Source organism: Camelus dromedarius, chromosome 14 (genome assembly GCF_036321535.1).
Source record: "Camelus dromedarius isolate mCamDro1 chromosome 14, mCamDro1.pat, whole genome shotgun sequence".
Taxonomy (NCBI): Eukaryota; Metazoa; Chordata; class Mammalia; order Artiodactyla; family Camelidae; genus Camelus; species Camelus dromedarius.
The window spans coordinates 53,698,523-53,713,250 of NC_087449.1; the positions used below are offsets into that span (position 1 = coordinate 53,698,523).

The 14,728-nt window shown below is 36.4% G+C and overlaps 1 pseudogene; it reads left to right on the forward strand.

Moving 5' to 3' along the window:
- The first annotated feature begins 12,608 nt into the window (after window positions 1-12,608).
- Window positions 12,609-13,625, forward strand: LOC105100658 (annexin A2-like; annotated as a pseudogene).
- The last annotated feature ends 1,103 nt before the right edge of the window (window positions 13,626-14,728 follow it).

Below are 14,728 nucleotides of genomic sequence, written 5' to 3' on the forward strand. Positions count from 1 at the left end.
CAAAGTAGTTGGAATGACCCTCCCACTTGTTTGAATATGAAATTACCAAGCCCATAAAAACTAACAACCCTGAACCTTAAGTTTGCTCTCTCTTGCCTTCTGAGATGGCCACACTCTGTCTATGGAGTGTGTGTCTGCTTTTACTTTAAACCAAACATCTCCCCCGCAACCCTATCCGACTCCTTGAGGCCTCTCTGGCCTTCTGTGATGGCCTACCTTCTGTCTATGGAGTGTGTATCTCTCTGAATAAATCTACTTTTACTCAACCATGGCTCACTCTTGAATTCTTTCCTGTGTGAGGCCAAGCACCCTCACTTGGCAGGGAACATCCCAGGGACTCACTTGGGACCTGGGACGTGGCCATGCTCTCGTGCCCCATTTCCCTGTATCAAGAACACACAACACTAAATTTGCCATCTTAACCATTTTTAAGTATATGGTTCAGTACATATACTGAGTATATAAGTATATTTACATTATTGAGCAGTAGATCTTTACAACTTTTTCATCTTAAAAAATTGAAACACTATACTCACTAAACACTAAAGAATATGGAATACTTCTCAAATTTGCATGTCATCCGTGCTTGGGCCAGGTAATCTTCTGTATACCATTTTAATTTTAGTCTGTCCTGAAGCCAGCATGGAACAGTTATTTTTTTCTTACCATTTGTATTCAAAATTCAAAAGGTAGTAAAAGGTACAGCAAGGATGTACTGTATAGCACAGGGAACTATGTTCAATATCTTGTAATCATCTAAAATGGAAAAGAATAAAAAAAGATACACACACACACACACACACACACATATATAAAACTGAATCACCTTGCTGTACACCTGAAACTAACACAGTATTGTAAATCAACTATACATCAATTAAAAAAAAAGTAGGAAAAGGTATGCAGGGTCCTCCTTTCCCTGTCCTTCTGGTGTTAATTGGTTTCTAGAGTCTGCTTTCTGAGATATTCTGTGCAGGTGCAAACATGTATGTATTACAGATGCATATACAAGGGTATATGACAGCACTAATATTTACTGTTCTGTCTCTTGCTTTTTTTTTTTTTAAACAAAGATTTTTCTTTTCAAATAGTTTTAGATTTACAGAAAAGTTGCGAGGATAGTACAGAGTTCCTTCATACCCTCCATCCGGTTTCCTCCAATGTTAGCATCTTACATTAGTGTGGTCCATGTTTCTTTACTAAGGAACCAGCACTGGTACACTGGTACACTCCTATTAATAAATCCACAGTTTATTCCTTTTTTTGTATATATATATTTTTTTAATTGAAGTACAGTCAGTTTACAACATTGTGTCAATTTCTGGTGTACAGCACAATGCTTCCGTCATACATGAAGATATATATACTCATTTTCATATTCTTTTTCATCATAGGTTACTACGAGGTATTGAATATACTTCCCTGTGCTATACAATATGAATTTGTTGTTTATTTTATATACATTAGTTAGTATCTGCAAATCTCGAATTCCCAATTTATCCCTTCCCATCCCCTTTCCCCTTGCCCAGTAACCATAAGTTTGTTTTCTACATCTGTTAGGCTGTTTCTGTTTTGTAAATAAGTTCATTTGTCTTTTATTTAGATTCCACATATAGCTTTATTCTAATTTCACTAGTTTTGCCCTAATATCCATTTCCTGTTCTACTCTGCCATCCAGGACCCCACAGTACGTTTAATTGTCATGTCTCCTTGGCCTCCTCTGGTCTGTGACAGTTTCTCACACTTTCCTTGTTTCTGATGACTTTGATGGCCTTGAGGAGCGTTCAGTGGTCAGGTATTTTGTAAATGTCCCTCAGTCAGGGTTTATCTGGCAGTTTTTGCAGGCCTACACTGGGCTTGTGGGTTTGGGGAGGAAGACCACCGCGGTGAAGTATCCTTTTCATCACATCACGTTGGTGGGGCACACGCTATCAGCATGACTTCTCACCATGCTGTTCTCTTGACCACTTGGTTCAGGTCATGTTTCTAGGCGTCTCCACTGTAAGTAAGTTGTTCCCTCTGACCCCTTTCCATAGTCTCTTCTTTGGAATGAAGTTTCGATGTGCAGCCAGCCCACACTTAAGGAGAGGGGAGTTGAGCCCTCTCTCTTCGAGGTGGGGGAGGGTTTACATAAATCCTCTGGAATTCTTTTGCCTGGGAGACTCATCTCAGCAATTAAAAGTGATTTTTAATTCAATCACTTATCTGCGTCAGCATGGACACATGGATATTTATTTTATATTGTGGATTATAATCCAAAAGTTTATAGGAATTTTTATCCCTATAAAATGAGAGAAAGATGAGGTTCAGGGAAGGAAGCTAGTAGTTTTTTTTTCTTTTAAATTAAGGCGAAATTCATATACTATAAAACTAATCATTTAAAGGCGAACAATTCAGGAGCATTCAGTTCCTTTACAATGTCATGCAAGCATCACTTCTGCCTAGTTCCAAAACATTTTCATCATCCCCCAAGGAAACCCCATGCCCATTAAACAGTCACTCTCTGTTCGTTCCCCTTCCCTCCAGGCCCTGGCAACCACCAATCTGTTTTCTGTCTCTATGGATTTGCTATTCTGGACATTTCATATAAATGGAACCATATAATAGGTGGTCTTCTGTGTCTTCTTCTTTTTTTTTTTTTTAACTTAGTTTAATGTTTTTGTGATTCACTCAGGCTACAATGTGCTTCAGTCCCTTTTATGGATGAATAATATGCCATTGTTTGTATATACCACATTTTGTTTATCCATTCATCCATGCTAGCCATCAGGTTGTTTTTCTATGATCCTTTGGCTCTTGTGAATAATGCTGCTATCAACATGCACATACATGTATTTGTTTGCAATTCTTTTGAGTCTATACCTAGGAGTGGAATTGCTGGGTCATTTTGAGGAACTGTCAGAATGTTTTCCAAAATGGTTGTTCCATTTTACATTCCCTCCAGCAATGCACGAGGTTTCCAGTTTCTCCACATCCTTGCCATCACTTGTTATTTTTCATTTAAAAAAATATAGCCATTCTAGTGAATGTGAAGTGGTATCTCATGTGGTTTTAATCTGAATTTCTCTAATTTATGATGTCAAGCATCTTGTCATGTGCTTATTGGCCATTTGTATATCCTTTTTTTTCAGACAAATGTGAGAAGTTTAAAACAAACTGTAATTTATTCATTCATCTATTTATTTCAGCTTTGTGGAGGTATGACTGACATATATAATTATAAGGTATTTAAAGTGTACATCATGGTGATTAGATATATGTATACATTACGAAAGGATTCCCCCATCTAGGTAATTAACACATCTACCACTATTTATTTATTTATTGTGAGAACATTTAAGCTCTCCTCTCTTAGCAAATTTCAATTGTACATGCAGTGTTATCAACTGTAGTCACTGCATTTACATTAGATCTTCAGAACCTATTCATCTTATAGCTGAAAGTTTGTAGCCTTTTACCAGTCTTTCTTTGTGTCTCCCACCCCCTCAGCCCCTGGCAGCTAATTTTTTATTCTCTGTTTCTGTGAGTTTGACATTTTAAAAAAGATTCCACATATAAGTGATACCATGTAGTATGTCTTTCTCTGTCTGGCTTATTTCACTCAGCATACATGCCCTCAAGGGCTGTCGATGTTGTCCCAAATGGCAAGATTTCCTTTTTCTCATGGCTGAATAATATTCCATTTTGTATGTGTGTGTGTTTATCTTTGATATCCTCCTTTCATTTCTTTTGGCTACATACCCACAAGTGGGATTACTGGATCATATGGTAGTTCTATTTTTAACTTTTTGAGGAACCTCGGTACTGTTTTCCCTGGTGGCTGCACTAATTTACATTCCCAGCAACAGTGTACAAGGGTTCCCTTTTCTCCACATCCTTGCCAACACTTGTTATCTCTTGTCCTTTGGATGACAGCCACTCTAACAGGTGTGAAGTGATATCTTACTGTAGTTTTGATTTGCCTTTCCCTGATGATTAGTGATGTTGATCACTTTTTCATGTGCCTGTTGGCCATTCATATGTCTTCTTTGGAAAAATTTCTGTTGTATATATTTTTAATAAATCTCTATTCAAGTACTTTGCCCATTTAAAATTTGGGCTGTCTTTTTATTGCTGAGTTATAAGAGTTCCTTATATATTCTGTATCTAGACCCTTGCCAGCTATCTAGTTTGCAAATATTTTATCCAATTCTGTGGATTGTCTTTTTACTCTCTTGGTAATGTCCTTTGATGCACAAAGGGTTTTAATTTGATGAAGTCCAACTTATCTATTTTTATTTTTGCTGCTTGTGCTTTTGGTGTCATGTCTGAGAATCCATTGCCAAATCTAAGGTCATGAAAATCTACCCCTGTTTTCTCCTAAGATTTTATGATTTTAGCTCTTTTATTTAAGTCATTGATTCAGTTTGAATTAATTTTTGTGAATAGTGTGAGGTAGGAGTCCAACTTCATTCTACAGCATGCAGATATCATATAAAAGAAACTTCAATTAAAAAAAAGTTGAAAAACCTCAAAGTTGCAAGAATAGTAATAAAAACCTTTTATCTTCTTATCATTTGAGAGTAGGTTGCCAATATGGTGTCCCATTACCCCCATGATAATATAGTGTGTATTTCCTACAAACAAGATAGCTCTATAGAACCATAATAACAACCTTCAAAATCAGGAAATTAACACTGACCTGTTACTACTGTCTAATCTTCAGACTCCACTCAAGTTTTCCCAGTTGTCCCAATAATATCTTTTACAGTAAAGGATTCAATTCAGACTCATTTAGTTACCATGTCTTTTTCCTTCAGGCTGGAATATTTCCTCAGTCTTTCCTTAAGTTTCACGATCTTGACACTTTCGAAGATTGCAGGTCAGTCATTTTGTAGCATGTCTCTTCAGTTGGCTTTGTCTGGTGTTTCCTCAAGATTAGATTCAGGTTTTGCATCTTTGGCAAGGACGTCACAGAAGTGACGCTGTGGCTCTTCTAAGTGCATCCTATCCGGTGGTGTGATTTAGATTTGTCTCATTACCAATGAAATTCATACTGAGCCCTAGATTTAAGTGGTGTCTGCTACTTCTCCACCGTCAAGCTATTCTTTTTCTCCTTGTAATTAATATGTATTTGGGGAGGGGGAGGTACTTTGAAACTATAAATATCCCAATCCTTATCACACTTTCAATTTGTTCACTTATTAGTTTGTATCATGATTTTCTATTTTATTTGATGGGTCATAATCTGTTACTGTTTTTTAATAAACATTTTTAAGTTCACAGTAAATTGAATGGGAGATATTCCCATATGCCCCTTGCCCCCACCTACACACAGCCTCCCCCCACTATCAATGGTACATTTGTTACAACTGATGAAACTACGCTGACATCATTATCACCCAAAGCCCATAGTTTACATTGAAGTTCACTCTTGGTGTTGTGCAGTTTATAGGTTCCACATATGTACAATGACATGCATCCACTATTGTAGTATCGTACAGAATACAAAATAGTTTCACTGCCCTAAAATCTCCTGTGTTAAACCTGTTCATCTCTCCCTCCTTCCTAAGCCTTGGCAACCACTGATCATTTTACTGTCTCTAAAGTTTTGCCTTTTCCAAAATATCATATATTTGGAATCATACAATATATAGCCTTCTCAGATTGGCTTCTTTCACTTAATTATGTGCATTCAAGTTTCCTCCATGTCTTTTTATGGCTTCGTAGTTCATTTCTTTTAAGTGCTGAGTAATAGTCCACTGTCTGAATATACCACAGGTTATTGACCATTTCACTTACTGAAGAACATCTCAGTTGCTTCCAAGCTTCAGCAATTATAGATAAAGCTGCTGTAAACATCTATGTTCAGGTTTTTTTGTGAACGTAAGTTTTCAATTCATTTGGGTAAATACTAAGGAATGATTGCTGGATCATATGGTAAGAGTATGTTTAGTTTCGTAAGAAACTGCCGAACTGTCTTCCAAAGTGGCTGTACCATTTTGCATTCCCACTAGCAATGAATGGTAGTTCCTGTTACTCCACATCCTTGACAATATTTAGTGGTGTAAGTGTTTTGGATTTTGGCCATTTGAATAGGTGTATCGTGGTATCTTGCTGTTTTAATTTACATTTCCCTAATGACATATGATGTTGAGCATCTTTTTATGTGCTTATTTGCCATCTATAAATCTTTGGTGAGGTGTCTGTTTAGGTCTTTTGTCCACTTTTAATTAAATCATTTATTTTCTTATTACTGGGTTTCAGGAGTTCTTTGTATATTCTGGGGAACAGTTCTTTATCAGATATGTCTTTTGCAAACATTTTCTCCCAGCATGTGGCTTGTCTTCTCATTCTCTGGACAGTCTCTTCCAGAGTAGAAGTTTTTAATTGTGATGAGCTCCTGCTTGTCAATTATTCCTTTCATGGATCATGCCCTGCCCGAGGTCAGTTGGATTTTCTCCTATGTGATTGTCTAGAAGTTTTATAGTTTTGCATTTTGCATTTAAGCCTATGATGCATTTTGAGTTAATTTTTGCGAAGGGCGTAAGGTCTGTGTCTTAGATTAATTTTTTTGCATGTGGATGTTCAGTTGTTCCAGCACTATTTGTTGTAAAGTCTGTTTTTGCTTCATTATATTGCCTTTGCTCCTTTGTGAAAGATCACTTGACTACATTTATATGAGTTTATATTTGGGTTTTACATTCTGTTTCATTGATCTCTCTTGTCTATTCATTTGCCAGTACAGCACTGTGTCTTGATTACTGTAGCTTTACAGTAAGTCTCAAAGTCAGCTTGTGTCAGTCCTCCAACTCTGCTCTCCTTCAGTACTGTGCTGGCTATCCTGGGTATTTTGCTTCTCCATATAAACTTTAGAATCACTTTGTCAATATCCATAAAAATTGGGATTACATTGAATCTATAGATCAGTTGGTAAGAACTGATATCTTGACAATACCAATGAGCATGCAATTCCTCTCCACTTATTTAGTTCTTTGATTTATTTCATCAAAGTTTTGAGTTTTCCTCATATGGATATTGTATATATTTTGTTAGATTTAATCTATTTCTTTTTGGAGGGTGGTGCTGATGTAAATGCTATATTGCTTTTAAGTTCAAATTTCTCTTGCTCATTTCTCATATATACAAAAGTGATTGACTTTTGTATATTAACCTTGTGTCCTGCATTTTTCCTATAATTGCTTATTAGTTCCAGGAGGTTTTTTTTAAGACTCAATTTTTAGAGCAGTTTTACATTTACAATAACATTGAGAGGAAGGTACAGAGATTTCCTGTATACATCCTGCCCCGACATGTGCGTAGCCTCTCCCTATTATCAACATCACTCACTAGAATGGCACATTTTTTAAAAACCAAGGACAAAACTAATTGGCATCATAATTACTCATAGTCCATAGTTTACTTAGGGCTCACTCTTGGTGTTGTACATTCTATGGGTTTGGACAAAGGTATAATGGTATATATCCATTATTATAATATCAGAGTATTTTCACTGCCCTTAAAGTCCTCTGTGCTCTGCCTATTTATCTACCTCTTATCACCTCCCCTCCCCAGCAACCACTGATCTTTTTACTGTCTCCATTATTTTGTCTTTTCCATGATGTCATATAGTTGGAATCACACAGTATGTAGCCTTCTCAGATTGACTTTTTTCACTTAGTAATATGCATTCAAGATTCCTCCTTGTCTTTTAATGACTTGACAATTCATTTCTTTTTAGTGCCAAATAATATTTCATTGTCTGGATGTACCGCAGTTTATTTATCCTACTGAAGGACATCTTGATTGCTTGCAGGTTTTGGCAATTATGAATAAAGCTACCTACCAGGAATAGGTAGAGAAGGGGTCTAAGAGATGAATCTTGGGGCATTTGAGAGTTGGGAGAGGAGTCAGCAAAGTAGCCTGAGCGTGTCAGCTGCCACATCTGTAAAATGGGTATAATACCTTTCTCATGGGATTGTTAAGGATTGAGTTGACACATGTTAAAGACTCTAAGGAGGGGGTTAATAGTGACCTTTCCATTCCCCAGCCTGCAACGTGCCTCTCATACTTTCCATTTCCCCCAGACTCTCCTCTCTTATTTCTTTTGCATATCTCTCCCAGTTTTCCTCATCTCTGCCTCCCAACAAACTCAGGGAAGGGAACATGTGACTCTTCTTCCTCCTTTAAGTGAGGACTGACTTGCAAATCTGCTTCAATGAACTAACACCACTTCTTCTCTCCCTTTTCATCACCTACCACCCAGTTTAAGAAAAATTACTTTACCATTATTTTTGAAGTCCTTGTTGTGCCACCATCTCAATCTTATTCCCTCAACACACTCCTCAGAGGTAGTTTAACAAGATGATGAATGTGTTTTTAAGAATAAATATTGTCTGCTTTTCACATTTTTAAACTTTATAACAATGGAACCTGTATTCGTCTGCGACTTGCTTTTAGTATTCAAAATTTTGTTCCTGAGGTACAGCTGTGTAGCTGCGTGTAGTCTTAATTCATTCATTTTCTCTGCTATATGAGTATTCCACAATTTATGCATTCTACAATTGATTGACTTTCTGGTTGTTTCCGTATGAATAGACATTTTGATTTTGCACATATGATAACGCATTAAAGTTTTAATTTGCATTTCCTGATTAACAACGAGTTTGGATGTCTTTATGTGTTTATTAGTCATTTGGTTTCTTCTTCTGTGAAGTGCTTGCTTTAAATGTTTTGTCTATTAGTTTGTTTTGTCTTTTACTTCTTGGTTTTCAGAAGTTCTTTATGTTGTTCTGATGATGGATGGTTCTTTTCCTCATTCGTGGCTTGTTTTTTCACTCTCTTTATAATGTGCTTTGATGAAAAAAGTTTTTACTTGAATGTAATTAAATTTGCCATTCTCTTCATTTATGGTAATTTCTTTTATGTCTTGTTTAAGAAGTCCTCCTCATATCCCAAAATCATAAAAAGTTATTCTCTTTTGTCTATTTAAAAGGTTTACAGGTCTTTAATTTACCTGGGACAGGTTTCAGTAACTAGTGTGAGGTAAGGATTCAATTTTATTTCTTGCCCTTCCATGTACTTAACCAAGTGTCCTAGCAATAATTATTAAAGAATCCATCCTTTTCTCATCTACAAAACCAAGTTGGTCATAGCTCAAATGTCAATATGTGTGCGTGTCTGTTTATAGGCTCTCTATTCTTTCCATTGATCATTTTGTCTATCCCCATGGCAGTACTTCATCATCTTAATAAATAGCTTTAAAATAATTTTCGATAGCTTAAAAGACAAGCCCCCACTTTGTTCTTCTTCTGAAGTGTCTTTGTGTTTTGTACTTCCACATATATTTTAGAATCAGGCTCTATGTTCCACAAAAAGAATTTTACTGAGGGTTTGATCAGTTGAGGGAAAATTTATATATATATATATAATATATGTGTGTATATATATATATACATACACATATATACACACACATATATTTTAAAATTGTGTCTTTCTCTCCATGGTAGTATCTCTCTCCACTTATTTATACAAAGGCCTTACACAAATTTTTGTTCAATTTAGTCCTGGGTACTTTATATGTTTTGATGCTATTGCAAATTCTGATTGTATTGTATTGTAGTTTTAAACTTACATTCTCAAATTCTGTTGCAGGTGTTTAGAAATACAATTGAATCCTATAGATTGAATCTGTATTCAGCAATTGTTCTTGATGCTCTTTTATTAATTCTAATAATTTGTGTATAATTTTTTGTTTCTGTATATGATAATGACATTCTTTTTTCCCTTTCTAGTTTGGATACTTTTGGTCCTATTTATTGAATAACTGCATTGGCCAGGAGCTCCAGTACAGTGATGAATAGAGGAGCGATAATGAGACCTCATCTGGCTCATGATCTTAAAGCAAATGTTTTCAGTGTTTCACCACTGAGTATGATATTTGATGTAAGATGGGTTTATTTCTCCTCTTTCTCTTTCTCTCCCAGATACTCTTTAACAGGTTAAGGCATTTCACTTTTACTTATAGTTTGCTAACTTAAAAAAAAATAATGAGTGGATGTTGAATTATATCGAATGATTTCTCTGTATTTCTGAAATGACCATATTATTTTTCTTCTTTAATCTGTTAATGTAGTGAAGCAGATGAAGTGATTTTCTAATGTTATACCAATCTTGGATTCCTGAAATAAGTACAACTTGATTCTAATGTATTTATTACCCTTTTTATTACCCATTGCTGGGTTTGGTCTACTAGTATTTTATTTAGGATTTTTCATCTATGTTTATGAGTGAGATTGGCATGTGATTTTTCTTTCTCATGCTGCGCTTAATAGGTTTTAGAATAAAGGTTATGCATAATGAAGTGAGTTGGGGAGTGTTCCTTCTTTTTCATTACTATGGAATATAAACCCTTAAAAGTGGAGAAACTACTGACTGAGTCAGAGAGAGATGAGATGAAAGAAGAAGAGAAAGGAGAAATTCAAAGCATGAGAGATACTCAACCTGCTCCTGCTGGCTTTGAAGGTGGAAGAAGGGGATATGAGCCAGAAAATGTGGGAAACGATCCTAGGCCAGAAATGGTTTTAAGCTGACAGCTAGCAAGAAATGGGTCAGTCGTGCAAACACAGAGAACTAAATTCTGCCAACAACCTGAATAAGCAGGAAAATGGACCCTTCTGTAGAGCCTCCAGAAAGGAATGCAGCCCTGCTGATACCTTGATTTTAGCCTGATGAGACTCATATCAAAATACTGACTTACAGAATTGTAAAATAATAAATTTGTGCTGTTTTAAGCCACAAAGTTTGTGCTACTTTGTTACAGCAGCAATCGAAAACTAATACACCCTTAAATTTGGATTTGTTTGATTGCTTCTTCACGATTAGATTCAGGTTTACTGGTCTTTTCAAATAATCAACTTTGGGGTTTATTGATCTTCTAAAATGTATGCTCTCTATTTCATTAATTTCTACTCTTTATTGTTTTCTTCATTCTACTGTCTTTGAAATTATAGAATATTTAACTCAGTTTTTATCTTTCAGTCTTTGTAGTATAACCATTTAAGGCCATAAATTTTCTTCTTGGTGTTGCTATAGCTGCATCCTGCAAGTTTTGGTATGAAGTATTTTCATGCTCATTCAATTCTAAACATTTTCCAGTTTCCATTGAGCTCTTTTTTTGATCCATGAGTCATTTAAGAATATTTTTAAATTTGGAAATGTATAGGGCTTCTCCATTAATGTGTTTGTTACTGATTTTCTAACTTATTTGCATTGAGTTTAGAGTATGTTATCTGTATGGCACTCAGTTTTGAAATGTTCATGAAAATTGATTCACATGTGCTTGAAAGTATGTTGAGTGCAGTGTTCTATATAGGTCCATAAAATCAAGCTTATGAATTGTGTCAGTCAAATTTTCTATATGCTTACTGATTTTTTTGCTCTGCATTATCAGTTACTGATGAAAGTGTGTTAAAATCTCTTCTATATGGTGAATTTGTCAATTACTCCTGTTGTTCTATTGATTTTTTCTTAAATTTTTTAATATTATTGGTTGCATACAGGTTTAGAATTGCTGTATCTTCCTGGTGAATTGGATCTTTTGTCATTATTTAGTGACACTATTCCTTTTGCAGTAAAATCTATTTTTCTGATGTTAATATAACTACCCTAATCTTTCTCATTTAGTTAGTATTTGCCTAGAATATCTTTTTTCCATTATTTCACTTTTAACTTTCTGGGTACTTATGTTTTAGCTGTGACTCTCAAAAATGATACTTACTTGAATTAAAAAAAATCCACCCTGATAACTGGGATTTTAGATAATCAATGATTTATTTAAAATTTAAAATTTTTTTGTTTTTTCTGTATTTTCTAGCCATTTTGTTTGAAACTTATATACTTTATTGTTATTCTTTTAGTCATTACTCTAGAAATGTCAACATACCCACTTACATAATCAAATACTAAAATTAATTACCATTATTCTTTTCCCTTAAGTGCCAGCTAAAACTCAATCATCAATCACTCTTCAATTCCATTCTTGTCAAATATTTTAATTCTACTTTGGTCTTTTGATCTCACATGGTGTTAGTGATTTGGTCAATCTGTGTTGCTTAAAAATACCCACATATTCATCATCTTTGCTTTCTGTCCCTTCTTGCTTCTCTGACTCTCCATCTGGTATTACTTTTCTCCTGACTGAAGAAATCCTTTAGTGTTGAAAAAAAAAATGAGGATCTGTTTATGGCAAACCTGTTCAGTTTTTGTTTAAAAATGTCTTTATTTTCATTTCATTTAAAAAGATATTTTCTCTAGATATAAAATTCTGGTTATGTTTCTTCAAAACACTGAAGACATTATTCCACTGACTTGGCATCTCTTGCTGCTGTTGAGAAGTCAGCTGTCAGTCTAATTGTCATTGACTTAGAGGCCATCTGCCTTATCTCTTTGGCTGCTTTTCTGAACTTCTCTTTTTCCTTGGTGTTTTTCAGCTTCATTGCAATATGTTTAGGTGTTAGAGTTGCCAGAAAAAAATACAGATGCTCAGTTAAACTTAAATTTCAGCGACTCCACTCTGCATCTGGGGATACTCACAGTGCTCGATGTCCAGCCCAGCTTCTTTCAAAATGTCTACTGTCCACGAAATCCTGTACAAGCTCAGCTTGGAGGGTGACCACTCCACACCCGCAAGTGTGTACAGGTCAGTTAAAGCGTACACCAACTTTGATGCTGAGTGGGATGCTTTGAACATCGAAACGGCCATCAAGACCAAAGGTGTGGATGAGGTCACCATTGTCAACATTTTGACCAACTGCAGCAATGAATAGAGACAGGATATTGCCTTTGCCTACCAGAGAAGCACCAAAAAGGAACTTGCATCAGCGCTGAAGTCAGCCTTGTCCGGCAACCTGGAGACAGTGATTTTGGGCCTATTGAAAACACCTGCTCAGTATGACGCTTCAGAGCTGAAAGCCTCCGTGAAGGGGCTGGGGACTGATGAGGACTCCCTCATTGAGATCATCTGCTCAAGGACCAACCAGGAGCTGCAGGAAATTAACAGAGTCTACAAAGAAATGTACAAGACTGAGCTGGAGAAGGACATCATTTCCGACACATCTGGTGACTTCCACAAGCTGACGGTTGCCCTTGCCAAGGGTAGACGAGCAGAGGATGGCTCTGTCATCGATTACGATCTGATTGACCAAGATGCCCAGGACCTCTATGATGCTGGCTTGAAGAGAAAAGGAACTGATATTCCCAAGTGGATCAGCATCATGACCGAGCAGAGCGTGTGCCACCTCCAGAAAGTATTTGAAAAGTACAAGAGCTACAGCCCCTATGACATGCTGGAGAGCATCAAGGAGGTGAAAGGAGACGTGGAGAATGCCTCCTTGAACCTGGGCCAGTGCAATCAGAACAAGCCGCTGTATTTTGCTGACCGACTGTAGGACTCCAGGAAGGGCAAGGGCACTCGCGATAAGGTCCTGATTAGAATCATGATCTCCTGCAGTGAAGTGGACATGCTGTAAATTAGATCTGAATTCAAGAGGAAGTACGGCAAGTTCCTGTATTACTATATCCAGCAAGACACCAAGGGCGACTACAAGAAAGCGCTGCTGTACCTTCGCGGTGGGGATGACTGAAGCCCACGACGGCCAGAGCATCCAGCAAGGATGCTCCTACGCTCCCGGCTAACAGTTCTACCCAGTCAGCTTGCGACTAACGGCCCCCTCGTGCCCACCCCTGGGAGGATCACACCTAGGTTTGCCCTTATTTTAGTTGCCTGAGCATTACCTGGCTTTCCCATCTAGTCTCTCCTTTTAGCCGAAGAAGTGAACATTCCAAGGAGTTGGAAGTGAACTCTATGATGTGAAACACATTGCTTCTTGTGTACTGTGCCATAAACAGATGAATAAACTGAATTTTTACTTAAAAAAAAAATTTAAGGTAAACAACAAGTACATTTTTAGTATAAATATGTTCCAAATATTGCATGTGACAATATGCTTATACAAAAAATTCATTGTTTATCTAAAATTCAAACTTAACTAGGAGTCTTGTATTTTTACCTGCTAAATCTGGTAACAGTATTAGGTGTTAGTTTCTTTATCTACCCTACTTGAGCTTTTTAGATTCTTAAATCTGTGGCTATTATCTTTATTATTTATAGAAATTTCTCAGAGATAGTAGTTGATTCAGTGGTCATTAGCTCTTTAAATATTGCCTCTGCCATAGTCTTTCTCCTCTCTCCTTCTGTAAGCATGATTAGGTATATGTTACTCTCCACTTTTCTTGATCTCTCTCTGCTATTTTCCATCTCTATGATGTCTTTTATGCTTGTTCAAGTGGTTCTGATTTGCTGTTAAACACATTTATTGAGTTTCAAAATTCAGTCGTTATACTTTTCATTTCTAGAAGTTCTTTTTTAAATCCATAAAGTCATTTTTATAGACTCTCCCTCTTTACTTATATTTTCAAATGCCCTTTAAAAATGCCATCAAATAAATTCTATATCTGATAATTCCAGTATTTGAGGTCTTTGTGGGTCTGAATCTACTACTCGTCATTTCTGCTGACTCTTGCTCATGATGCCTGATTTCCTTGTGTGTTCTGTTATTGTGACCTTGAGCTCGTATATCAGAATTTTACCTTTCGGTAATTTTTGGGACTGTGTTGAAGGTGGATTCCTACAGGGGATGTGCATTGACTTCTGCCAGCAGCCTGTGGTCATTACCGGCTTCAGACC